This window comes from Alligator mississippiensis, chromosome 4 (genome assembly GCF_030867095.1).
Source record: "Alligator mississippiensis isolate rAllMis1 chromosome 4, rAllMis1, whole genome shotgun sequence".
In the NCBI taxonomy this organism is placed as follows: domain Eukaryota; kingdom Metazoa; phylum Chordata; order Crocodylia; family Alligatoridae; genus Alligator; species Alligator mississippiensis.
Genome location: NC_081827.1, coordinates 249,879,271 through 249,906,735, shown reverse-complemented (window position 1 = coordinate 249,906,735; position 27,465 = coordinate 249,879,271). Strand labels below are relative to the sequence as shown.

Genomic DNA, 27,465 nt, shown 5'->3' with positions numbered 1-27,465 from the left:
TACATTGAAATCTGGTTGCTGAACAGAGCCAGAGCCCGGAAACCTTTGCTTACATTTGAGCTGGTAAAACACCCATTACAAGGCACTTCTCTCAGATCACAAAATCATGTGGCAACTTGAACAGGAACAGTAAATAAAAGCTCTTGTCTCCTCCTGTTATTTGAGAACTGAATGCCAGACAACAAAGGATTTCCTAGAGTCTAATATATCTCCAAGTTCATTGGCCACATGCATTTTTTTCTGATCCCTTCTACAATTAACATCCTTCCCTCCAATGGAAGAATAGCTCCTTGTTGGTAAAAGTACTAATGTTCCTCTCAAATGTTCATCCTGTGCCCACTGACTCCATCTCACTAGGATCCTCTGCCACCCTTCATTGGGACCACTAGCTTTCTTGATGCCTTGTGTCGTTTTCTCTTTTATTATCTGCCTTATGACACCAGGGAAAGTAGGATGTTCATAGATCTTATGTGTTAGCCACTTATAAAAGTAGCCCAGCCTGATGTGATTTTAAGCGTGTTCCATTTTCTGGGAAGATCTAAATGCTTTCAGAGATACCATACTTAGTTCAAAGCAAAATGCAAAACCACCTGTTCTCAAGGATCTCAAAGACTCCTTTTCCATGGCTGTCTGATAAGAGAGTCAGTGATCTGGGGCCTAGTCATATTCCAGCTTAAGGAACTACATTCTGCCTCCTTAGATTTCCGTGTGTCTGCGTTTGCATAAAATATGTTTCTAAACTTTTTGCCCTAGGCAGTTTTGTGGCATGCCATGTTTTTAAACAACTGAATCCCATTTCAATAGTGAAGGTGAAGTGACTTACCAATTTCACTATACTTCCCTCCACAGAGTACTATGAAGTTCAACCAAAGACAGTACAATTTCTGTGGTCAGCTACCTGTGACTGGAAAATCAAGTGGCGCTTGACCTACCAGTTGAGCGTCGGTCAGGAAGCATTTTTCCTGTGAAATTTATCCAAAATTAGTTTAACGACAAGAAAGTAAAATATTCTACCCCAAAATTTCAACCATTGTTTTGCTTTGGGATGATTTTTTTTCCAGCTTTCTGTGGCTGAAACATGGCACATTTTATACTTTTCTTTTTTGATGACCTGAAAACTTTAGACAAAAGCAAGACTATTGCCATAGAAGTTTCCATTACAACAAAAGAGACATTTTCCCTCCAAAACGTTTTTTCAAACAGAATTTTCTGCCTGGCTCTAATACAACATTTACAGTTGGTTGTTAGTCAACGATCCTCTTGATGTTAAAAAATCCACTCTCAGTTGCATTGACACTGCAGTGCTAAAAGTAATAACAAGTTAAAGCAGATCTGACTCAAACCCACACAGGAAGAAGACTGGTCAAATGAGACGTTGCCTCTTTTTTTATTATTTATATTGTTACTTTTCTGAACATAGATGAAATTTAAACTAAAGGAAAATGTCACTGGTAATAATTTAAGAGACGTATCCATTTATCAACAGACTGTCTTTGAAGATTAGAATTCAGGATGGAAGTTACTGTGGACTGTAGGTGTATACATCAGAAAAGGAATTTAAAAGAATAATAACCCCTGTCTGTTTCAATGAAGACAATTGAGTGGAAAAGCACAGGAACTAAACTAATTGAATTTCCAAGTCTTGTACCTTTGAAAATGGGCAGAGGTTTAGTCTAATCCAGTGATACATCACGTTCACAAACACTGTTTGTGGGTTTTTTCATACAAATTCAATAAGAACATATGGGACTTTTGAATTCAACATTCAAGCCATATCTTTCATTAGGCCTGCATGAGTAGATTGTGCTCTTAATGTGGAGTTCATGTTGGTTGAGAAGAAGGTATTTCTTACTGCTTCTATATACACTGATTGACCGTGTTGGGTAGAGAGGGCCAAAGCTTTGTAAGAGGTAGGCCTACCTCCTTCTCCTCCATTGCAGGTGAGAGATCCTGTGACCGGTTATATGCAACATCAAGGGTCAAGGATTGTGGTACCCCACTAGTTTCTGGGTGAGGTCACCAGGACCATCCAGGAGGCAGAACAGGAACAGGCCAGCCACAAGACCCTTGCAAGGGCAACAGAAAAACTGTTACTATAAACAATTGTAGATAAGTTTTATATGTAATTAAGAGCTGTTTTTCATTACAAGCTGGAAGATTCAACAGTATGGACAACCCAGATGGAGTGCCAGGAAAGCATGCTTCAGACTAGACATCTCAGCAAATGAATAGACTGGAATAAAAAAGGGTGGAATTGCTAGATTTCTACTATGGAAAAATCAATTAGTGCTATACTAAGAGGACAAAGATGCAACCTCCATCTTTTATGCTCAGTCTTAGGATAAGGAAGCAAGCCCAGGGGAAATACAACCTGTGAGAGCCCTTCCTGCATAGAAGTTGATAGGAAGGCCAAGTATTCATAGATTTCATAGACATTAGGGCTGGAAGGGATCTTGAAGATCATCAAGTCCAGCCCCCTGCCCCAGGGGCAGGAAGTCAGCTAGGGTCAACGGATACCAGCAAGATAAACATCCAAATGTTTCTTGAATAAGTCCAGAGTAGGTGCCTGCACCACTTCTGGAGGGAGTCTATTCCAGGTCTTGGGGGCTTGAAGAGTAAAGAAATTTTTTCTTATGTCCAGCCTGAAATGGTCTTGGAGGAGTTTGTGCCTTCTGGTCCTTGTTTTTCCTTGGGGTGCTCTGGTGAACAGACATTCTCCCAGATCCTGATGTAGACCCCTTGTGTACTTATAGGCAGCCACCAGGTCCCCTCTGAGCCTGCGCTTTTCCAGACCAAAGAGTCCCCTGGCTCTTAGTCTCTCTTCATAAGGCCTATTCTCTTGCTCTCTGATCATGCGCATGGCTCTCCTCTGGACTCTCTCAAGTTTATCCACATCCTTCTTGAATTGCTGAGCCCAGAATTGGATGCAGTACTCCAGCTGTGGCCCCACCAAGGCCGAGTACAGTGGGAGGATGACATCCTGAGATTGATTTGAGAACCACCTATAGATGCAAGCCAGGGTTTTGTTTGCTTTACCATCTGCGACATCGCATTAGTGGCTCATGTTCATCCTGTGGTCAATCATGATCCCCTTAGTCTCTTTCAGCAGTAGCACTGCCAAGCCTGTAAGTAGGCAGAAGGGTTTTTTTTTTTTCCCCCCCAAGGTGGAGTACCTTGCATTTATCAGTATTGAACATCATCAGGTTTGTGTCTACCCACTTACTAAGCTTATCCAAGTCAGCCTGGATTGCTACCCTGTCCTCCGGTGTGAACACTATGCCCCAAAGTTTAGTGTCATTGGTGGACTTAGCCAGTGCCCTTCTGACACCAATGTCCACATCATTGATAAAGATGTTAAAGAGAACGGGTCCAAGGACAGAGCCTTGGGGACACCATTGGTTACAGAGCACCATAAGGACTTGCTGCCGTTGACCACTACTCTCTGGGTCTGACCTTGGAGCCAATTTCCCAGCCAACTGTGGTATAGCCAAGGCCACAGTTGGCCAATTTTTCTACAAGGAGGTCATGGGACACCAGATCAAAGGCTTTGTTAAAGTCCAGGTATATGACATCAACCTCTTCTCCCTTGTTCATGTGATACATCACCTGGTCATAGAAGGAAACAAGATTGATCAGGCAAGACCTACATGCAACAAACCCATACTGGCTATCCCTCAGGATGTTGCCTTTAGCCAGGTCATCCAGAAGGGTCTCCTTGATAATTTTCTCGAGAATCTTACCTGGGATTGTGGTTAAGCTGATTAGCCTGTAATTCAGTGGATCTACTTTCTGCCCTTTCTTGAAGATGGGTACCACATTGGTCTTTTGCCAGTCTTCAGATACTTTACCTGAGAGTCACTAATTTTCAAATATTTTTGCGAATGGTTAGGCTATAACACCTGCCAGCAACTTGAGTACCCTAGGGTGTAATCTGTCAGGACCAGCTGACTTGAAGGTGTCCAGCCTCTCAAGGTGATCCTTTACTAGATCAATACCAATGTTGGGTATACATATGCCCTTACCCTGGCCATCCCCCGTCTTTCTAGGCAGAGCGGTCCCATTGAACTGATGAAAGACCAACACAAAATACCCACTGGCCTTTTCCTGGGTGTCAGTTATCAGCTGTCCCATTTGATTCAGCTGGGGTCCAATGTTACCCTTGCTTTTTTTAGGACTCCCTACATATCTGAAAAACGACTTTTTGTTATCCTTGATAAATGAAGCCAGATGGAGCTCAGTTGCAGCCTTGGCTTTCCTGATCTGCTCCCTGCAGGTACGGACCAGTGCTGAGTACTCCTCCTTGGTGGTACTTCCAGCCTTCCATCCTTTATAAGTCTCTCTTTTGAGGTGTAGGAGGTCCTCAAGTTCCCAGCTGAGCCAAGGGGGCTGCTGCACCCTTTTGCTACCCTTCCTCTGAGATGGGATGGCCATCCCTTGTGCTGTCAGGACTGCTCCCTTGAGGAGCAACCACTCCTCTTGGGCTCCTCTTCCTGTCAAGTCATGATCCCTTAGGGCCTCAACAATGAGCCTGCTGAGCTTGTCAAAGTCAGCTTTTCTGATATCAAAGACTTCAGGATTGCTGACTGACTTTCCAACTTGCAATGGATAGTAAAGCTGATCAGCTAGTGGTCACTATCACCCAGCTTTCCATTGATTCTTAGGTCACTGACTATGTCATCCCCTTTGGCCAGTACCAGGTCCAACAACACTTTACTTCTTGTTGGCCCATAGACCTCGAGTCAAGTAGAGCTCATCCATGCATGTGAGGAAGCTTTGAGACTGATTGGATTTGGCCAAGTGCTCTTCCCATGAGATGCCTGGGTAGTTAAAGTCTCCCATGACAACTATGCACTGAAGGCATGCAGCCTCAGCCAGTTTCCTGGCAAATTCCTGGTCCCGCTCTTGTTTCTGGTTAGGAGGTCTGTAGTAGACTCCTACCATGATGTCCCCTGAACCATGTTCCCCATGTATTTTGACCCAGAGAGACTCCAGTCATCCCTCCCGTGTGGCAATGTCAATTTGGAGGGATGTGTAGCTTTCCTTGACATAGAGGGCTACACCCCCACCCCTTTTATCTGTATGATCTAGCCTGTACAGGGTGTAGCCATCCATACTTGTGGCCCAGTCATAGGTGGAGTCCCACCAGGTCTCCGTTATCCCTATGAGGTCATAGTCATTCTTGTTTAGCAGGAGAACCAATTCCTCCTGTTTATTCCCCAAGCTCCTGGCATTGGTGTACAGGTAGGCAAGTGTCCCATTGGGGGCCTTTGCCTTCCCCACACATCATTCTGGGGGTTAGGGTAGGGCTACATTCCCTTAAGTGTCTTAACCTGCTAGATTTAGTTTAATGCCCAGTTGAGCAGGTCAGCCAGTATGGCTGAGAATAGCCTGCTCCCCAGCGGAGTGAGGTGGAGGCCATCTCTCCTCAGCAGACCACCACCTCTCTCACCAAAGAGTGAACTGTGATTGTGGGAGCCAAAGCCTTCACAATGACACCGGTGCTGCAGTCTTTGGTTGACTACCTCAACCTGTCTCTGCCTCCTCAGCCCATGACCCACAACTGGGAGGAGTGAGAAAAACACCACCTGTGCCCCCAACCCCTAAGCCCAGCTCCCAGAGCCCTGTAGTCTCTCATTACCTGGATGGGATTGCTCCAACCCATGTCATTTGTACCCATATGGATAAGGAGCATAGGGTAGTGGTCAGAGGGCTGGATAATCTTTCTCTCTGTAGTATGAGCATTCAGGATGAATATTGCCCTTCTGTTCCACTCTTCCAGAAAAGCTACTTCTGGCCAGACAAGCAAAGGACAACAATTTCTGCCTCTTCCTCCAATGAACCATTCTACATAACTATGAAAATAAAGAGTTAACTTTGAGAAGTCTGGCACATTTGGCAGTGTATAACTCGTTAATGGCGAGACAGGTGCAAAGCTATGAGTATTAAGCACTCCGTGTACAGGACTGCACCACAATGATGTTGTTGTGTCTATAAACATATGAACAGAGCTAGTCGGGACATTCCCTATTAAGAAAATTTCAACAAAGCCGAAATGTTTTGTGGAGCAATTTTGCTTTTGATGTTCTCTTGTCAGAGAGAAATTCAAAGTCTGTAGCCTGTGGTTAAAGCATCAGCCACAGATAAAGATTGCCCAGATTCAACTGCTTGCTTTGATCTGGGATCAACACTCTCCTTTTAATCAGAAAGACCAGGGACTTGAACCTCGGTCCCTCACATCAAAAAACAGTGCCCTAACACACCAAGATGTGAACAGGTCTGGACCCCCAAAACCTCAGAAGCTCAGTTTTTGATCAGGAAAACCAACATTTTGACATAATTCTGTATGAATGAACATTTCAAAAAGATTTTATTGTCCTTCCAATGTGGAAAGAAAGCATATTTCAAAACCTAATAAGCTGTTGAGAAACAGCTGTGATTCTGATCGATGCAACAGGACCCATAATAGATAGGGTTCTTCATATACACTATATATACACATCAAAGATGCAAGCCTTTGACGGGTGACCCAGTCTACTGATTAGGTAAAAATTATTCATATCCTTTATATTTACGTTTTTATCCCATGTTGCCCAGCTGCCCCATTTTACTTGATTGTCTCTTCCACCTGTTGTACCTTTTCTTGAAATTGTAAGTTATTTGGGGCATTTGATTATATATTTGTATAACATCTACCACCTAACCTTACTGTCTATGTACAGACAGTCAAAAAGTCTGAGGCAGAATTGATTCAATCTACACAGATTTTTCTAAACGCCTGCACACAGGAGGAGGGGTGGATGTCATATACTTAGACTTCAGGAAGGCCTTCGATACGGTATCCCACCCCATACTGGTGAACAAGTTAAGAGGCTGTGATGTGGATGACTACACAGTCCAGTGGGTGACGAATTGGCTAGAGGGTCACACCCAAAGAGTCGTGGTAGATGGGTCGGTCTCGACCTGGAAGGGTGTGGGCAGTGGGGTCCCGCAGGGCTCGGTCCTTGGACCGATACTCTTTAATGTCTTCATCAGTGACTTGGACGAGGGAGTCAAATGTACTCTGTCCAAGTTTGCAGATGACACAAAGCTATGGGGAGAAGTGGACACGCCGGAGGGCAGGGAACAGCTGCAGGCAGACCTGGATAGGTTGCACAAGTGGGCAGAAAACAACAGGATGCCGTTCAACAAGGAGAAATGCAAAGTGCTGCACCTAGGGAGGAAAAATGTCCAGCACACCTACAGCCTAGGGAATGACCTGCTGGGTGGCACAGAGGTGGAAAGGGATCTTGGAGTCCTAGTGGACTCCAAGATGAACATGAGCCGGCAGTGTGACAAAGCCATCAGGAAAGCCAATGGCACTTTATCGTGCATCAGCAGATGCATGACGAATAGGTCCAGGAAGGTAATACTTCCCCTCTATCGGGCGCTGGTCAGACCACAGTTGGAGTACTGCGTGCAATTCTGGGCGCCGCAATTCAAGAGGGATGTGGATAACCTGGAGAGGGTCCAGAGAAGGGCCACTTGTATGGTTAAGGGCTTGCAGGCCAAGCCCTATGAGAAGAAACTGGGGCACCTGGACCTCTTCAGCCTCCACAAGAGAAGGTTGAGAGGCGACCTTGTGGCTGCCTATAAGTTCATCACGGGGGCACAGAAGGGAATTGGTGACTATTTATTCACCAAGGCGCCCCTGGGGGTTACAAAAATAAGGTCCACAAGCTAGCAGAGAGCAGATTTAGATTGGACATCAGGAAGAACTTCTTCACAGTTCGAGTGGCCAAGGTCTGGAACGGGCTCCCAAGGGAGGTGGTGCTCTCCCCTACCCTGGGGGTCTTCAAGAGGAGGTTAGACGAGTATCTAGCTGGGGTCATCTAGACCCAGCACTCTTTCCTGCTTATGCAGGGGGTCGGACTCGATGATCTATTGAGGTCCCTTCTGACCCTAACATCTATGAATCTATGAAACTGCATAGTTTGAACTGGTACCGAACTGAATTGATTGTTAGTCTTCCCTCAGCCAAGAAAGGCAAATGCCTGCACTGGCCATTGTTAAATGGATGGGAGTGTTCACATATGCTCCCTAGCTCCTGTAGCCATGGGACAGGGCGAGTGATAGGGAAGGAAATGGACCCCCACTCCATCCTGGCTTCCCCCAGCAGAGGTCAGTTGGGGGGTGAAAGCCCCCAGGAGCAAACTTTCCCTCTTCCCTCCCCTCACAACCCAGCTCTGCCAGCTGGGAATTCCAGGGCCCCACTCCCTCAATAGTCCCCAGCCTTTCAGGCAGGAAGGGAGTGCATGGGCAGGGAGAGAATAAACCCACTGCAGCCACTGTGGCGGTCAATTCCCTCCCCACTCACTCCCCTGTGCTGTCCACAGGCTTGGCTGGGGAGCAGAGACTTTGCTGCCCCAGCTCTATGATGCCTGGGAGCTGCCTAGTTCAGCTGGAACTAACAGCTGGGGCCACAAAGCATGCTGGTACACTGGAGGACTATGACTTAATTTGATTCGCTATGGGATCTGGGACAGGCCAGTTTACCCTAAAGTTGGATAGCCTGGTTTACCCTAAGTTAGTTAAGTCTACATCCACCTAAGTTTATCTTAAACCAGTTTTGGTCACTTTGAAAATGGTTTATGTGCACTGGACTTCTGCTGTGTTACCGATTTGATCCAGTTTCTGATCCCTTATACTAGTTTATTTGTAATTTCTCTTCCTAGCCCTGATGATATAGAGGCTAGAAAAGTTACATAAAATAATATTTCTAATAAGAAAAATAACAGAGAAATAATACTTAGCAGAACAAGGACCCCAATAAAGCTTGCTCTATATAGTTTTAGTGTACTGGCTTCAGGGCACACACAAAAAAGGATCTTTTCAAACATATCTTCTTCCTTAAACCAAAGAAGTGAACCCTGTCTGACCATGAAAATAAAGAGTTGGAAAAGGGTCATTGCATTTAACATTGCTAGTCATGTGAATGATTCTAGCTACTCTGCCTTAAATAACATCTCCACTTCAACCATCAATTTCTCTGCAAACCGTGATGACTTGGAAAAAGCTCATGGTCTATGTAGAAAGAAACTCCACTGACCCACTAACATTGCAGTTAGAAATGACATCAAGCAAAGTGCTGACACTTAAAATGGATCAGGTTTAAATATAGTGTTTGATTTTCATCCTTTTAGACTTTAAATTGCTAGACTTCCTTGAAGTTGTCATGCCTTTCAAGAATTTTTCCCATCTAAGTTTTGTGTCATAACTTGTAATGTTAAGCACTATTTTTGCAAGTCTATTATAAACACTTATTTTGGGTTTTACTATGTTAGAAGATGGATACATTAATACCACAGAAGGTTTATTGAGATAAGTTTTCCCTCTTTCCATCATATATGCCATTTACAAGCTACAAGCAAATTTGGTTGAAGCATAAATCCTAAAGGAGAAAAATCAAAACCAAGTTAAGAAGCTAAAGCTGTTTTTGAATATAGCGTGTTTTTTAAAATATATATATTATTATACAGCATTGTGCACAAGGAGAAGAAATTGTTAAAATATTAGACAAGCAAAGCTGTTAGACGAGCCTGACATTTGGCTTGTCTCCATTTAGAGAAAACTAATGTATCACCCTTCGACACAAGCAGAAGGGAACATCTCATCTGGCTTTGGGTATTAGGATGAGAGGTTATTACTGTATTTTTGTGCATATATCCCATGGGTTATACAAGTTTTTACCAAAAAAAAATGATGGGTGCGGGCTATGCAAGGGTGTGGGCTATGCAGGCAACTCCAAGTCAGGTGCTACCTCCCTGCTGGACTCCAGCAGTGGCATGGGTGGCCTGGGGGGCTGCAGCGGGGCCTCATTCTCTGTCTCCTTCTTGCCCAGGGGCACCACCGCCACCTGCCGGGGCATGCAGTGGACGCCCAGCAGCACCTCTCTGCTGGGCCCAGGCGGCGTGGGTGGGCTTGGGGGCTCCTCCTCACCCAGGGGTGCGGGGAATACGAGGTGTGGGCTATGCACGGACTATTTTTCAAAAATGCAATTGTCCACGGGTTATACATGGGTGCGGGTTACATCCGTGTTTGGGGTATATGCGCGAAAATATGGTACTTACCTCACTGGGGTGTTGTGAGGTTTAGTTGACTAATATGTGTGCAGTGTTCCAGCTCTTCAAAAGACTGACCATTTATTAACAGATCAGCCAGATTTTCCAGTTTGTTAGAAAAGCTTTTGTGTGACCGTACGGTTACAACCTGCTCGAAAAAGGTCATAGGAGGGCATGTCTACACATGCAATTAATGCAGCTGAATAAACTCCAGTGTAATTTGTGCCAGAGTTAATTAATCCAGGTGTCATCATCTACACATGCATTTAAGCACAGTAATGTACTCCACCATCAATTAGTACTTGTGTCTGGACAGGACTATCCAACAGTGCAGTAAATTAGTCTACACCTGCCCAATTGTTGTGCATGCAATGCTCTGCTGTGCAGCAAACAAGTCTACTGCACAGTAAAGTGCATGTGTAAATATGGCCAGATTGTAGGAAAATAGGGCAGGAAGGGACCTCACAAGTTCATGTAGTCCAGTCCCCTGCTCAAAGCAGGATCATCCCTGAGTAAACCATCCCAGTCAAGTATCTGTCTAATCTAGTCTTGAAAATTTCCTGGGATATTCCTCAACCTCTCCAGAAAGCTTATGCCAATGCTTAACCATTCTCACAGTGAGAAAGTGCTTCATAATCTCCAACCTAAATTCCCTCTGATGCAGTTTAGAGTTCGTAGTCCTGTTCCCTGTGACCACAGATAATAGTCTAATTCTATTCTATCTTTTTATAATATCTCTTCAGGTACTTAAAGACTATTAACAAATTTCCCCTCCATCTTGTCTTCTCCAGACGAAATAACTGATTATCATAAGGGGGAGTTTTCTCGGTGTAGGGGTGTAATGTTATAGCAGCAGTGCTTATCCCAGTCCCACAGAGGCTGTGGCTAGCAAAAAGGGGCATAGTTAGGCTTATTCTGAATCACAGATGGTGCATCTACATATGCCATTAAGACAACGTGATAAACTCCGGCACAGTTCACACTGCAGTTAACTGCTCCCAGGTGCAGTATCCGCACAGGCTCCTGGGACCACAGCAATTACAGCCAGGGCATAGCAGCCTTGGGCTGGCAGAGGGCCCAGGGGGTCAGCCCCGGTGTCTGGGTGGCAGCATCAGGTGGCGGACAGGTTGGCAGGAGTATGAGGGTGCTACAGTGCAGGGCTAGGCAGCAGGCAGCCCCTGTCACTGTCGACACATGCACTGCAGTGCAGTTAAGTACTCCACCGTAAGATAGCACTGCCCCTGATAGTTGTATCTTACAGTGGAGTTCATTACTTTACTTTACCCTAATATTGGTGCACGTGTAGATGGTGACACTTCAGTGTAGAGCTAATTAGTCAGCTCAGCAGTAAAGCACACATATAGATGCACCCAGGAACACTCAACTGACATAATGTATTCTTTAGGTTATTGGAAACTTAGCAACATTCAGGTTTCCCCAATTTGTAACATATGGCCTATACCCTGGCCTGGGATTTCACAAGTTCGGCTTAAAGCTACTTTTCCACACACTGTTTGCCACACAGGCTCATAATGCAAGGTCTAGGATTACATTTACATTATTTTCACTGTGCTTGAGTTTAGGAGCAAGGCTCAGTGAAACTCTGCATTTGCCTTCTACATTTTTTGCATGCAAATTTTTCCATGTGTGTCCCTGGAAATTCATAAATCAGCTCAGTGGAAGAACTTTGCATTTCCACAGATGATCTTCATGCTGCTGCAATGACAGTACTGAGCTCACACAAAACTCAGAACCCCCAAAGATTTGTTGAGTTAGGGTCACAGGTAATTTTACCAGCCAGCTACCACAGCAATATTTTGCCATCAGAAAACTGAAAAAAACTATTTTTCCCTCAGGGAACGTGTTGAAGTAAGGAAACTTGTCATCCACAAGAGAAAAATAAAAAGCAGCAAAACCCCTAAAGTAGCATGACTTTTCACTAGCTTTGCCAGTATGTGACACTGTCCACTCAGCCCAATGTTGATAAAATTATATATTATTAAAGTAAAGCTGGTACGGTAGCTTTTTAGAGGGTAGAATATGGAGGAACCATGTTGCAGATACCAACAAAGGAGATTTAAGAAGCTTTCATTAGCAATTTCAGCTTAAGCGTCACAGCTCTCTGTGCTAAAATATGATATTGGAGGAGTGTGAAAACGGTTTATTTCCTCAATGAGGCCCCAGTCAGTCAAGCAAATGGTGTTTCTTTATTCCAAGTCTGAGAAGCACAGCAGGGACCATTTAAGAGCATGGTGTTACCTTGACTACAGTAATCTGCATTACATTCTATTGTCTCACTGTCGTGCCCTACAGCAATGTACAGCAGTGACAGGATAACCTGGAGCATATACATCCCAGTGGAGACATACTAAGGAGGATGCTCTGAAACTATTAAATGCCCAGCCAGTGGGTGCTCGAGCATCGGCAGATGTCAGCCGCTGCTGCCAGCTTGTACCGCAATAGGGCCTTTCTGAAATACAGAAGTGATGAAGGCCTTGCTAGTTTGGGTGATGTGTAAATGAACCAAAGTCCCCACTGTGTGTGAGCATCTAGCACTCACTGGATATTATTGCACTACATCTGCTTGCAACTTCATGCCACTTTGGGGATAAAGCTCAGCTCCTCCCTCTCCAAATGCCTTTGCCTCAAGCATGCGAGTAGGAAGAAGATGTTCTCTAATTCCAGCAGAGCACACACTGCAGCATCCACAACTGAGTGGCTCCGATTTGCTCCAGTGATGCATGTGGTCATTACCCAGTTCATTTAGGTCATGTCTGTGTTACCTCCCAGCCAAATACAAGACTACTATTGTGGAAATAAACTCCATTCACTTGCTCCTACTTTGTCCCTATCCAAATCCAAGTTAGGATGCATGGATGACCTACATAATTCTTGAGTGACCCCAAGCATATACCCTGTTGTTGCTATTGGACTCTGCTGAGAGCAGTGCTAGAGTCTAAATTCAGAATAAGCTAATTGCTAGGCTTGGGTGTGCACAGAGGAGTGATTGAGCTCAGGTTATTTCTTCATCTGCGATCCCTGACTTGGAAAAGGTGCGGTATGAACACACCCTAAGAATTTTTCTATTGACTTGGCTCAAAAGATTCATATTAGACTTCCGTCCACATTTTCCACACCCCATACCTGTGGCCCACTATTTCTGTTGCAGGTATTTGTATAGATAGAACTGGGATCATGTCACAAAGGTCAGTAAAGATGTGCTCACTGGGCACGTCTATATGTGCAATGAATGCATCTCAATTTTCCATGCAGAAAATTCAGCTGCATTAAACTGCACCCCTGCATGCATCTGAATGTGCACCCATCAGGAGCAAATTTGGTCCTAGTGGCAGCAGTTCAGGCCAGGACTGTTCCTGCTCTGCTCTGCTTCCCTGAGGCAGCCAGGCTTCAGGCTTCCCCAGGTGCCAGCTCTGGACTGGCAGGGGGCATGGGGGCTGGTCCTGATCTCCACAGGGCGGCAGAGAGATGTCCTGGCTGATAGGTAGCATCCCACTGAACCTGGGCATCTCTCGCCGCACCCTACTGACCCCTGCCACTTAAGCTGACCAGGAGCAATTTGCTCCCAGTCAGCGTCTACACACACAATTTGGCACATCCATTTAATGTGCCAATTTCTAGTACCTGTATCTATTAGACTATGCAGTAATTTCTGTGCACATGTAGATGATGACACTTTACTGTGCATTCGCTTAGTCTAATTCACAATAAAGCTCCTTGTGTCAACACAACCACGGAAAAATATTTTAAGTAACAATGCAGTAGTATAACTAAGGTAGGGTGACTGGGGCAGCAATCCTGGGCACTAATTTAGCGGGGATTTGGGGATAGAAAAATAACCATTCAGTGTTATTAAATACTGCTGCAGATGCCGGTGCCACCAGCAACTAGAAATCACCATGCTAGGCACCCAGCTGCCTTGTTCCACCTCTGTAATAACATTCCTCCTCCGTGCATGGACCTTGGAGGCTTGGCTGGAAAATATATGCTTATGCTCTTTCCTCTGTGTTATAAAGAGTGTGGAGTCAGGTTGAGTTGTGTTAACAAGCTTCTCTGTCCCTCTCCCGTGGTGGTTGCACTTCATCGCAGAAACATGATATACCCATTTATTTTGATTCTAAGTCACATTTTTCTCCCTCCAAAGGAACCATAAAAATGACAGTTAACTTATAGGCAGAGGCAGCTATAATTGGAACAATATGGCAAGGAACATGCTGCTTTTAAGAGCCAGCCACTGTGTTAACTTACATTCAGGGAATAATGCTCCTCTTCCAAAAAGTGAACCCGAAAATGTGTGGCGATCAACTGACCATTTAGGAGGGATCTATATTTGGAACAATATGGTAATTCATATGGTGGTTCTGTACATGTTTAACTATATCTATGTGTACATGCAGATTTGACCACAATGCCTTCCTTGTATACAGTGTGCATATCTACGCATCTCTACACACACGTTATCCACCCGTAGACATATCAGAGGAAGAGGGCAAGATCTGGAAAGCTCTTTGGGAAGGCACTTTATAAATGGAAACGGATAGGAGTAGCATTGCTTAAATCAGAGCTGTACACAACTGTAGCTGTTCTTTTTTTGTCTTGGAGTATTTACATCAGGAAAAACAAAATGTCAGGATGGTCTTCTGACTAGCACGCTTGAATAGCATGAACTATGTTTTTTGACAGATTTGACATTTAATATGGAGATAAAAGGGCAATTGTTTGCCTTAAAAAGAGCCCCTCGGGGCATATATATAATAGGTTTCCCTATGCTGAGGAAGAGCTAGAACATGCAAAAGAGTGAGCACTCAGCAACAGCCTATAAATGACATCCTAGCTTAAAAAATAAAGCTGAAGATGTAAAGGCAACAGAAAGCAGTGTTTGGTGGTGTAGAGTCAAGAAGTCACGATCACCTCAAGCCTGAGGAATACAGTTTAGGGTTATCTGTGTATTACTAGCCAGAAATGATGTAGAAATAACTTAATCAACCCCAATGATAACATTTATTCTAGCTAAAGCTCTACACAGTCATTTTAAGATGCTCTTGATTCATTTCTATTACAAACATCTCAACTGTGTCCAGCACCCTGTAAAATATACAGACGTATTATTCCTCTAAAAGGAAAACTGTCTTGTCTCTCAGCAAAATTATGTAAAAGCACTTCAACCTGTCAGCTGGCTCCCAGGAAAGCACTGTCAAGGTGACCGGGGCCATGTTACACCACATTTTCAGGGTGGTCAGCCAGGTCCTAGTTCTAAATTGTTCTGGCTACAGCAGTTCTATGGGGATTGTTCCGCGGTGCATTGCAGCCCCAGCTCTTCGTACCTGGGCACCCCTTCTCCATACTTACACATTCCCACTATACATCTTATGTCAAATGTAGGTGTCACACAGTTAAGCTATACACACGTCGTGTCAGCCAAGAATCCCGTCATCAAGCGGGAATTTTCACCTGGCTGCCTCATTAAGGGAGCTTTAAACCTCACACAGGGGAATACTCAGAGCCAAAAGGATTAGGCTCAGCCAGACCTCTGGGATTACTGAATTCAGCAAGAAGGAAAAGAGGCAGACAGGCTGCCCTGTGGAAACCAGGTGATATGGTAGCATATGGATTGAAACAATACATAGGGATTTTGTTGTGATGAAACACAAAGCAAAAAATCAGTGGCTTGAAAGGAGGGTGTAACAGGTCACCCTCCCCAGTGCCATCTTCCTGATCATCTGTGCCTTGCGTGGGGTGCCCTTGGAGCCCTCTTGGAATTCTTCTGTCCTGCCCTAATATCGCCTGCCATGTCTTGATGGAAATTATTATGCAAGCGGGAGACTGCCTATGATACTGGGTATGTTGGGGTCACTCCTAGGATGGCCGGACCCCTTTTTTCCTCTAGCTAGGCCTCCCCATCCAAACCCACCAACCAGGGTTCATCTCTGAGGCTCTAGCTTTTCCTTCCAGTGCCTGGAGGCTCATGGCTCCCTTTCCTGCTCACTTCTGGAGCATGACACTCCCTGGCCCAGAGGCACGGGTGCCAACCCAACAGCAAGGGGGTCGCAAGTTCAAAACCAGGGCATAGCACCCACCAGTCCAAACAAAAACAAAAATATACCCGCACCCCGAGGTGCACCAGGCCTCTCTGGCCTTTTATGATTGTCCCTCAAGTACCAGGGTTTGTGTCATCCCAGACTGTGCCCTTACTAGCACTCGGGTTCTCCACAGCCCTGTCTCACTCTGTGCCTCACTGGCACTGGGATCTATGCCCCAAAAGCTGCGCCCTCACTGGTGCCAGGGGTTGTGCCCACCCAACAAAAAAGCTGCACCCTTATTGGCGCCAGGGTCTATGCCCCAAAAAGCTATGCCTTCACTAGCGCCGGGGTCTGTGCCCCAAAAGCTGCACCCTCCCTGGTGCCAGGGCTCCCACTCTGGAATGGGTCCCCAAAAATGTGGCCTCCTCTGTCCCCTAATAGCCTCACCCAAACTTCCGGGTTTTAAATAGCAAACGAAACACAAGCACACCAGCTATAACATAATTCAAACCATACCGGGGAATCCTCCATCCCTCTGCAGTGACAGAAGCTGCACCTGCAGTCAGGCCTCTCCCCTCTCCTCTGGGAGAGCTCCTTCCCCCCTTGGCTGCTGGCAGGGAACCCCCTACCTGGCCTTAGCCCTGGGGTTTAAATGTGAGCCAGGCCCTGCCCCTTCTGGTCAGCTGACCACTAGCAGATGTGGGACACTAGCTCACTTTGGTTGCCCCTAGCAACCTGCACCTGGGTAATTATCTCTGCTTTATGAGTAGCAGGTGCCTTAGTACCCTGCTACAGAGGGTTTTTTGGATTATTTTTTTCATATGTGTTGAGAGTGGAGCTGTTTAGATGCAAAATTCAGAGAGCAACTCAAGGGATAAGAAGTGGAGCAAATCTCAGCAGAAGTGAATCTACCTCACAGATGTGGGTCCAGATGTGCAGGCACATCTGGTTTGTGGCTCTGCAAATCTTTTTGGGGTGCCATAAACAGCATGTTAAAATACTGGTAGCAAAAAAAAAAAAAAAAAATTGCTGCAAAAAAAAAAGGGACCCAGTACGTGCCACAGGAGCATGCGCTGGCAGACACGGAGGCTGGGTCCTTCCAGGAGATGCTCTGGCTGCTAGTCAAAGCATCCCCCCTCCTCTAGGTCCACCCCAGGTCAGCCAGCACTCCAGGAGCTGGGAAGAGCAGGAAAAAAGCATTTCCCCCAAAGCAGAGCACTTTGCCCCACATCAAAGTGCACGTGCAAGGGTGTGCATAGCGGCACAGATTTGCACTGCTACTTTTTTGGCTGCTGCAAGCACACACCTCTGCATGTAGGGACACACCTACAGGAACCAAACCTACCTAATGCCCTTTGTCATGAATTAGAGGGTTATTACCCAAACTCTAAAATCATGACAGATTTGAGATATTTAGTATTTGCAAGATTATGTAAAATGATATAATTTATAAAGATAGTAAAGATTTTTCATCTAAAAGCTGTTTTCAGTGAAAAATGGCTTTTTGCCACTATGGAGACTTGCAAATAAAAAATGTTTGTTTTTGGCAACATTTTTCAGACCTAAACCTCCCAAACAGATTTTTGGCTTTTTTTTCCCCTTCCCACTGAAAACTAAAAAAAGTCAGCCACCTCAGAAACCCCCTAAATCATGTCTGGCACTTTACATTTGTTGTTGTGTTTCTGAAAACAAATATCTAGATAGGTAGCTAAAAAAAGAAAAAGTAAGAAAAATTCATATAAGCAAATCATTGTTCAAATGTGTAGGGGAAAAGAGCCATGTCTCTGCTTGTTTTAACTGTGGGATGTATGCAGAAATAATGAGCTTTCCACATGATTTTGCATTTTCAGCTTTTTCTTTGCTAAGGCTGTTTCCTGTTATCCTTTGCTGTGTTATATTTACTATAAACTGATGGCTCTTTGTGAGTGAGGATCTGCCACTTAAAAAAAAAAGAAGCCTTTATGGGCTAAAACCTCAAAGGAAATTTAAAAGTTGTATTAAATATAGTTTCAGCCAGTTGGTTCTGTTTAAAACCAAGGTGTAGCACTTTTGTGGATGCAGTTTAGAATAACTACGCTGTATCATATAGGCTTTTGAGAAATCCTTTATTTGGAGTTAATGAGTTTGAGTTGAAGTAACGGGCTCAGGTTCTCAGCTCCTATATTTCAGTGTAGTCCCACTGGACTTACACCAGGATCTAGTATTAAAAATAGACACAGATCCCACATCCACATGAGTGTGGATGTTTGTTTCCCCAGGGACAAGAAGCAGTAGCACATTTTGCGCCGCTGCTACTTCCCCCAGAGAACACCTGTACCACGTGCCCTCTGGTGCACGGCAGGTTACCCCGGGTGGGGCAGGGGAGGCTGGGGCCAACAGCCTTATCTGGAGTTATGGGGGCCACAAGGAGCTGCAGCTGTGGCAATCCTGCTGCTCAGAGCCTGGCTGGTAGCTTGAATGCAGCTCTGATCAGGCAGGCTCCGGTTTTGGGCAGCACACTCTGTCCCTGCAATCACTGCCCCACTTGTTCTACATGGGTGTTTTGACCCCAGGATCTCTTGAGGTCAAAAAAATCCCCCATGGAGCTACCCTGCAGTGCAGAAAATACCTGAATGTGCAGTGTGTGGTGTGGCAGATGGGTATGTGGCACCACATGCCTCACGGCTGCGCTTGCCTGGATGTGGCCGGAAGGTGTTTCATGGTTTCATAATAGCTAGGGTCAGGAGGGACCTGAACAGATCATCTAGCCTGACTCCCTGCCACAGGCAGGAATGAATGCTGGGTTCGCAAGACCACAGACAGGTGATTGTCCAACCTCCTCTTGAATTTGCCTAAGGTAGGGGTGAGGACCACTTCCCTGGGTACATATACTGCGAAGCTGTCTAATTTGTTTCTCAGTATAGTCTTCACAGCTACATGGGCAGCCAAATTAGGCCACAATAAATTAATAAACTCCACTGTAGGATAGTAATTGTAAATACAAGTACTTGTAAATACAAGTACTACCCTATGGCAAAGTTCCTTAGTGCACAACAAAGCACGTGTAGACACGCAGGGCTGGCTGGGGCATGAGGGTGCGCTACTGGCTAGCCCCTCACTGGGGCACCATCGTGCCCCAGCCAGCCCCTCCGCAGCCTGCCAGGACTGCTCCTACCTGCCTCAACATGGTGCGGTCCCAGGCGCACATTCAAACGGCATGCACAGGAGCAATAAACTCCAGCGTAATATGTGCTGGAGTTTATTGCTTCGCACCAACTGCATGTGTAGATGCGCCCAATGAGCCATACCCTTGGCTGCAGTCAGCTCAGTGTCTCTCCACTGAAGTCAAGTGCTTGCCTATTCTTATTTATTACAGTCAAGTTACTCCCACCAGTAAAATTACTCTCATACATAAGCATTTGTATGAGGTTATCCTCAAGTTATGTATTCCAAGGCTACAGAGATAATTTAGCAGAGAAGAAGTTGAAAGTTGAGCTGCAATGTTGGAAACGGAGTTTAATCATTTTGAAATGATTTTGTTGGGATGTGTCTGAAGTCTCACCAAGGAGAAAAGGGATGAATAAATAGGCTGCACACTGGAGTTACAGAGAAGAAGTTGTAAGCCCGCAGGCTGGCTCTAGCCAGTTAGGAAGGGATATTTCTCATGTGTATGTTTCTATGTTTCCTAAAACTGTATCAGAGAAGCAACTGAGAACAAAAAGTGAGATGAGAACTGCACTGATCTCTTTTAAACCTAGCAAACATATCCACAACTAAATGGATTTCCCTGGTATCATCTACATTTTCTAAATTTACAAATTGCTCACAAAATTAGAGCAACTTTGCAAATTTTTCAAAACCACCGGGCAAGGAAAGCAACATTTTTATTGTAGTCTCCTGATTTTTGTCATTGTTCTTAAAGTCTACGCTTTGGGAATGTGAAAATCTTAGCTCTTTCTTTTCTATACATTTATATTGAATAAATATATATTTATGTATAGAAAAGAAAGAGCTAAGTTTTTCACATTCCCAAAGCGTAGACTTTAAGAACAATGACAAAAATCAGGAGAGTTGGGAATCCTGTTATTGCCAACGTCTGCTCAGTTTTTTCTCAGATTTTTGCTGCTCTAGCTTCTTCGGATTTGTCCAGTAGGTTTCAAGGCCCTGTTTCTTTTTAAAGGTTGATCAGAAGCCATTTTGCATATATTTCTTTGAGGAACAGGATGTAGTTACTCTTATTTTCCAAAGGATAGTAAAACGTTATTAGGCTATCATCAAAGGGAGTGTAAGATTTGTCTAACAATTAGAAGGTCTCTTCTTCGTATTTGCATAGCGTGCTGTGCATAAGTACTCCTACATCTGTTACGATTATGGTTTATTAATTTTATTATGGTAGCAGCAAAAGACTGATACAAGGCCCCTGACTGTAGTATCGCTCAGCAGCACTGTCAACTTCAAGCTGTCAAAAATCAGGAATTAATACCCCTGTCCTAGTCATGAGTTAGTCTAAAAACCAGGAAATTATACACTGGCCTACCTGGTCCTTTGCCTTTGGGTTTTTAAAACCATTTAGGTTTGTGTTTGAAAGCTTTTTGGCATATTCTGAAAAGTAACAAACAGCACTTGCCCTCAAAATCCTACATGGCAAGGCCAATAGTTTGCCACCCCTACTCACAGAAAACTCCTTGAACTATGAGTAACCCCACTGAAAGTACAGCTTCATAGGTTTATTTTGCCTGAGTGATAGCATTATACCATTTGAGACATTTACTCCAGTGCTGCATAACCTTATATTTATATTCTCAAGTAATCCAGTTGTAAAATGAGATTGGGCCATTGTGACTACCTTAACTGCTATTTTGGGGACCGACAGGAGTGGAGAAAAAAGGATTATCAACAGATTGAAAGGGAAAAAACACTCAGATGCCAACCTGGCTCTGGAAACCCCAAATATTCTTGTAATCAAATCTGAGGTTATTAACCTAAAGGATTTAGCAAAATATCCACATTGGTCCTACAAGGAGAGCAGGGATCTATTCATTGCTGCTTCCTTCCACAACAAAATTGACTTTTTAGAGTGGGTGGTGCTTTTCTTGGCCCTTGAGGTGGTGGACGGATCCCATCCTTCTGGCTAGAAAAGGATACATGTCACTGATAGAAATGATCATTATGGCTGTGTGAAGCTTTGGCAGCCATGTTATTTTGGAGGTGTTTTGGCCCGTTTCAGCACCCGAGACGCTGAATCTGAAATGAAACAGAAGGCTCTGAAGCACCTCTGAAATGAAGCAAAACTGTCCAAAATGTTTCAGAAAATATTGGAGTTTCAGAGCTGGGTTTGCAGGGAAATAAACTAAGAAGAGGGAGGAGGAAGTGAGGGGGGCGGGGAATAATTGCTCTGATGTTGACATCTATAGCTGGCCAGTGTCTGCGATCTGCCCCTGAGGTCCCTTCCAATCCCAGTGCTCTGGGGGAGGGACGGCAGCCTGCTGTCATCCTGTGTGCATATCCAGGGGCCCGCGCCCCCCAGGAGGAGTCTGGCACAACCCCACAGCCCTCCCAGGGGGAACAGACCCCCAGATCTGTGTGCAGGATGACAGCATGCTGCCACTGCCAGATGGGGCCAGCGGCAGCACCTGTCTTGCTGGCGCTTGGCGTGGGCTACACCAACCACTGGTCCCAACCGGCAGCAGCAGCCTACTGTCATCCCGCACACAGAAAGCCCTGCACCTATCTTCTTGAAACTTGGCAGACTTCATGCCCTCCAAAAGGGCTACCATCCCTGCAATTTTCACCTGCATCAGGAAAGAAATGACAACCCTATAGGTATTTTAGTGATTCCCCATTATAGCATATGGCCAAATCACTGAAACAGCATCGACACTCTGAAACAGATTCAGGCAATTGAAATGGAACAATGATCCGAAACACCAAAACAAATCACTGTCCCTCCAAAATGGCCGAATCCAAAACCGAATTGAAACATAGCCGTTTTGCACAACCTACTGATCATCTTCTGGCCTTCACAAGTAGAGAATGAAATTTATTCCTCTGGTGTATGTAACCTCAATCATTCATGAACACGTGCTACCTGAAGCCAGTTTATTCACTGACCTTAGAAGAGACTGAGAACACGTTTGTCCCTTCTTGGAAATGCAATGCTGCACAATGAAAAATACCCAAAGTTATTGTTCATTAGAAGAAACAACTCAAGAGCCCTAAGCTTTGCCAGAAATTGCATGTGATTTATAATTAACCAGCTCTCCAAGAGGGACCTTAAGCCCTGCAGTAAAGCTCCATGAAAGGAAATTTATCACTCATCAAGGATTAGTCTTCCCTGAAGACATATGAAGGATGAACAGGGACAACTAGGGAATCAAAATGACTGCTTTGCTTACCTAACAACGCTCTTCCGGGGGTCTTGGAATTGGACACCAGGGAATGGCTGAACTTTGCACACTCTCCCGGCCCTCAAGAGAGCCTGTTAAAATGTCACTGTAGTTCAAAAGGGCCAAGGGGGAAAAAATACAGACGAGCTGCCTGGAATGGAAGCCCTGTAGATTTTTAGTGCTTTTTTTATGTTTAACTTCAGCTTGAAAAGATTAACTAGTTTAACTAATAACCTCTCTGATCATTACAGGTTTGCTCTAATGTGGTATTGCTCAAGCAGAAGGGAAATCTCATTTGGGGGGACAAATTGCATAAGCCACATAATACAGCTTGTCAGGTGGTACTCAATCATTGATGTGACTCCTGAGACACCTCCATGCAAATCCATCACACCAACTAATGATCACAGGTTTAACACATCTCTCCTTTTAAAAGGAGCTCTTTATTTTACCTGTGGCTCAGCAAGTAAGGAGGAGCTGATTGAAAATGGTGAACCCAGGGCTAGCTGCCAAGCAGGGAGGGCTCATACTGAGCTAATTCTATTTCAAGCCTGAAGCAATGCTTGATCTACAGAGGTTTCATAGGGATGCAGTTAGAACTGATAAATGCATCATACCTAAATATAAGGAAACTGGGTTTTTTGGCTGTGCCAAAAAAACCCAAACCATTAAATGATAATGCAGAAACAACTATATGATAACTAAATGATAATGCAGAAACAACTTCATGTTAGTGCTTTCTGGGGTATCACTGATTTAGCACTCAGGAATAATTTGGCCATTTACAGGAAAATTACCATAATGAAACTGTTCAAAAATCGCAGATTGTCAAAGATGGAATGGGGAATTCTGACGAGGTATTTATTTGCCTGGACTTTGTAGACTCCAAAAACTTAGAGCTAGATGCCCAACAATGACCCAGACGCCCAAATCCTACTTCATATTTTAGTAGGGTTGAAGTACTGTTGTAGCCATGGTGGTCCAGGAACATGCAAGAAGTAGGATTTCTTTGGCAACCTCTTTTAGAGAGTAATCCTTATGGGAGAGATTCTGGACAAGTTCTTGGGGCACCAAAAATGCCCTTCCTCAAGTCTGAGAAAGAAGCAGGTACAGCCTAAGCTAAATACCAGGTAAAGCAGTGACTTTTGTTTAACCCCATTTTGTAAATGAAAAAAAAAAAATCACTTTAAAGACGGGGAAGAGAACAGTTAACTCATGGAGCAAAAAGAAGTTATCAGAGTAGCTGCAGATCAAATAGCAGGTGAAATAGATGAGCTTAACTATTTAAAAAATCAGACCCTTTAAAAGGGAACAGCATCTTCCTAGGGGATTCAAACCCTCTTACCTCCTTGGAGACTGTTCTAGCTATCAAGTCATAGTGTTCTTGTACTGTTGAGTTGGGGGCTGCTGCAGAAACGGTTTCATTTGGCACAGTGTCAGCAAAGATCCTTTGGGCCAGAGAAAGACTGTATGAATGAACATGACTCTTGACCTTACTGGTTAGGGCACTGACCTCCGAAAAGGAAAACTTGGGTTCAAGCCCTTGTTCTAACAAGTGCTTCAGGTTTGTATTTAGGCTACAGACTGCTGATTAGGGCATTAACCTGAAAAAAGGGGCTTGTGGGCAGAAGACAACGGGGGACACTGGTGTCTCAACCCCACGTGAGTGCTATAGCGGCTTTTGGATAAAATGAGCCTTAATAGAAAAAGGCTTTTATGCCTAAGTCCAGGAAAGGACTCAAGACTGCAAATTGCAAAGGGAAAGAGATACCCACATTCTGTACTGGGCTGGGACATCTGATGCACCACGATCCTGAGCTTCCTATTTGGTAGCTCCCTACTCAGTGTATTAGAGGCTGCAAATCCCCTTCTGAGGCACCTGCTTCTTCTCATTCATTGCTCATGGAGCTTGGGCACCACAATGATCAGCGTTACAATGCTTATATGCCTTTGTTGGTCCAGCTCTTAGAGTAGACTAGATCTCCTAAGAACATAGAAACTTCAGCCTTAAAGGGAGCTTCTGAGTTAGCCACTCCATTCCTTATACTTGTAGGCCACCATATGAAAACCAGAGAAGCAGGGTCCTTCTTAAATGTGAGGTGCTCCATAGAAATGACGAATAGTGGTTCATCTGTACCCCCACCCCACAACCTGAGTTGCATCTTTGTTTCTTTATTGACCATGGAAGCAATGTAACTGGAACCAACCACGGCATAAGAGACATCTAGTGACTGAATCGCAGAATGTCGGTAGAGACGTTATAACCTCAGTGCAAACCTCGTAGGATCAGCCCAGCCCACGTATTAAAGGGATATGGAATAATATTTCATAAGGATTTGTGAGCAGCTGGCATGTAGCCTCGAGATGTCTGCAGTACAACAGAGACCTCTGGTAGCTGAAACATTTTGGAGCTGAGTGCAGGCTGGATTACAGACTAACCCCAATTGAAGCAGGTATTTATATCTGGAGATGTAGGCTAGTCCTAATACAAAATAACATGTACATAACCAGTACTTCTCTCTAGATTGCTTCTAGTCTTCCCCCCTCCACGCACACACATAGATAACTTGAAATATCTTCTTTAAAAAAATTGTTCTACTTACATTATTTCTCAATAAATGTTGTGAAAAGCAACGTTCTCCATTATTCTTTCTGTTAGAGGCACCTTCTCTTTGCCAACCAGAAAGAGGAGGAAGAACCAGGTAAGCAACCCATTTTCCTAAGGGGGGAGGTTTGGGAAATGTTCCTCCTGATTTTGACGGAGAATGGAAAGGCATCTTGTATGTCTGTCACTTCTCTAGCTTTCACCACCATATTTGTCCAGTATCCCACAGTTTTGTAACCTAACCCCAAATCATTTCTGCAAAATAGAGGCTTCCCCCATTTTATAAAGCAGGCACTCAGGGCAGATAGAGACACTGGAGATAGACTTCACAAACAAACCACTTCATATTGATTTCATATTGTTGAGTCTTATTCTCTTTATAACCCAGACACTGTAGTAACTCAAGCAAAAAAGCTCCCATTCTTTCAAACCATATACCCTCCTCCCTTTCTCCATTATATTGCTGAGAACACCTGGAGGCCAGTTGAAGATAATTAGCCCTCAATTATCACCCCCTTATATTTTCATCTGTCATGCTTGTAAATCCCTGCAACTTTCAGCTCCTCCAATTAGCATGCTCTGACCTGTTCTCCCAAAGGGAGAGAGAGAGAGGGAGGGAGAGAACAAGGAAAGAGGCCTGGGATTAACCCCTTGCAGGGCAGGTTTTGGAGTGGTGTTTCATCTGCGCGATGGCTACAGCAAGCTACTAACCCTGCACCATTTCCCAGAGGAGCATTTCCCCACTCAGTCCTCAGTCTCATATACTGACTATCATGAAGGGGAAGGAGTGAGCTGAGCCTTAAGTTCCTGGGTCCTAAGCTTGGTTCCATCACCAATGCCTATTGTATCCTGGAACAAGGTGTTTTCCTTTCTTTCTGCCTCAGTTTCTGCATCTGCATAATAGGGAGAATTACCTACCATATCATGTTCCCCAGTATATAAGGCTTGCCAGTGTATAGAACACACAGCCATATAAAGGCTAATATGATAGGGGGAAACCTTTTTAACATAAATGTGATTGAATTTTGGTCAATGTTTATTACAATAGATTCAATTATTTGTAGATTTCTTTGTTTGTTTTCTTTGTAGATTTCCCATTTCAGGAAAAAGAAAATCTTATACACCAGAAAAACTGGTAAAATCTCCATTACAAAAAACATCTAGTTAAAGAAAGTCATGGTCTTATTTAGAGGGGACCCTTACAGGACCTCTGGGAGGCCTAGAGAAGCCCGTTGCCCATGATCTAGCTGGAGAAACTGAGGTTCAGAGAAATCAAGGCATTTCCCAAAAGGACACACAAATTCCAGAGCAGAAAAAGGAATCCAAGCCCTTTCTCCTGATTCCTAAACTATTCCCTTAACCTCAAAACCATCTTCACTCCTTGCTGTGATACACTGGCTGATGACTCACAGATAAGCCAACTGTCAGGTCACCATGTCCTTTTGGAGAGGATAACGATTGCCAATTTGTGACAGCCAAGCACTGGAGTTTTTGTTACATAGCCCTGCAAAATGGTACACATGCAAGCTTAAAGGGCAATGACAATAATATAAGTGTGACATCTCCGCTCACACTGTGACAAGGGGTAACACAAGAACTGGTTCTGTTCCTCAATGCTATGTCTGTATAGGTTTTAATTGATATTTAGGATTCCAGTATTTCCCACATAATTGTCCAGATTTATTTTTGGCTCAGCAAGTTTCCTACCTCTTGTCTGGATAACTATCTTGACAGCTGACCTTCTGTTAGTTCTCAAATTTAAGGACTGATCTTATTCAACGGATCCATGAAGCAGATGGAGAAGGAAATTTGCATTTTTTTTAAAGCAGAGGAAGATAAAAACCAATGTCATTTGTGAGGTAGCAGAAGCTACTTTAGTGATTAGCACAAGCTAATTTCACACTCCCTTTTTTTTATTCATATTGCAGCTTTGATTCTTCACTAGTTCTGTCTCCCATTCTGGTTTGCTAGTTAATGTCTATTATCCCATTGTCTGTTACTTCCTCCTAGGGTGCTTACAACAAAGGTGCGATCTGCAACATCCGTATTTTGTAGCACGTTCCCACTGTGTAATACACCAGCCCTAAAGGAATATGCTGTTTTACATGAGTATGGCAGTCTTGTAGCATGCACAGAGCCATACTATACAGCAGCCTTTAAAAAACGCCTCCACGCAGAAATCTGGCACCTAGGGGGAAGCCTAAGACTCCGGCAGCCTGACTTCTCTTATGCTGCACCCTCAGAAATGCATCTGCAAACTCCCACAGCTATTAGTATGGTAGTTCAGTGCCCTACTGAAGAGAGATCTCTGCCCTAAAAAGTCTAACCATCTAAGGCCCTGCTCTTCTCCCTTTGAAACA

The 27,465-nt window shown here is 44.4% G+C and overlaps 1 long non-coding RNA gene across 2 annotated transcripts in view; it reads right to left on the bottom strand.

The window, feature by feature from the left end:
• The window catches only part of LOC109281363 (uncharacterized), a 105,814-nt gene extending 80,284 nt beyond the window's left edge, over positions 1–25,530 (bottom strand). Inside the window, exon 1 of one of the 2 annotated variants that reach the window (XR_009461391.1) lies at positions 25,104–25,530. This is a non-coding gene — a long non-coding RNA (uncharacterized LOC109281363). Of the gene's footprint in view, positions 1–22,509; positions 22,598–25,103 lie in introns of those variants that run through there. The other variant, XR_002087980.2, reaches the window with a different exon arrangement.
• Positions 25,531–27,465: the final 1,935 nt, after the last annotated feature.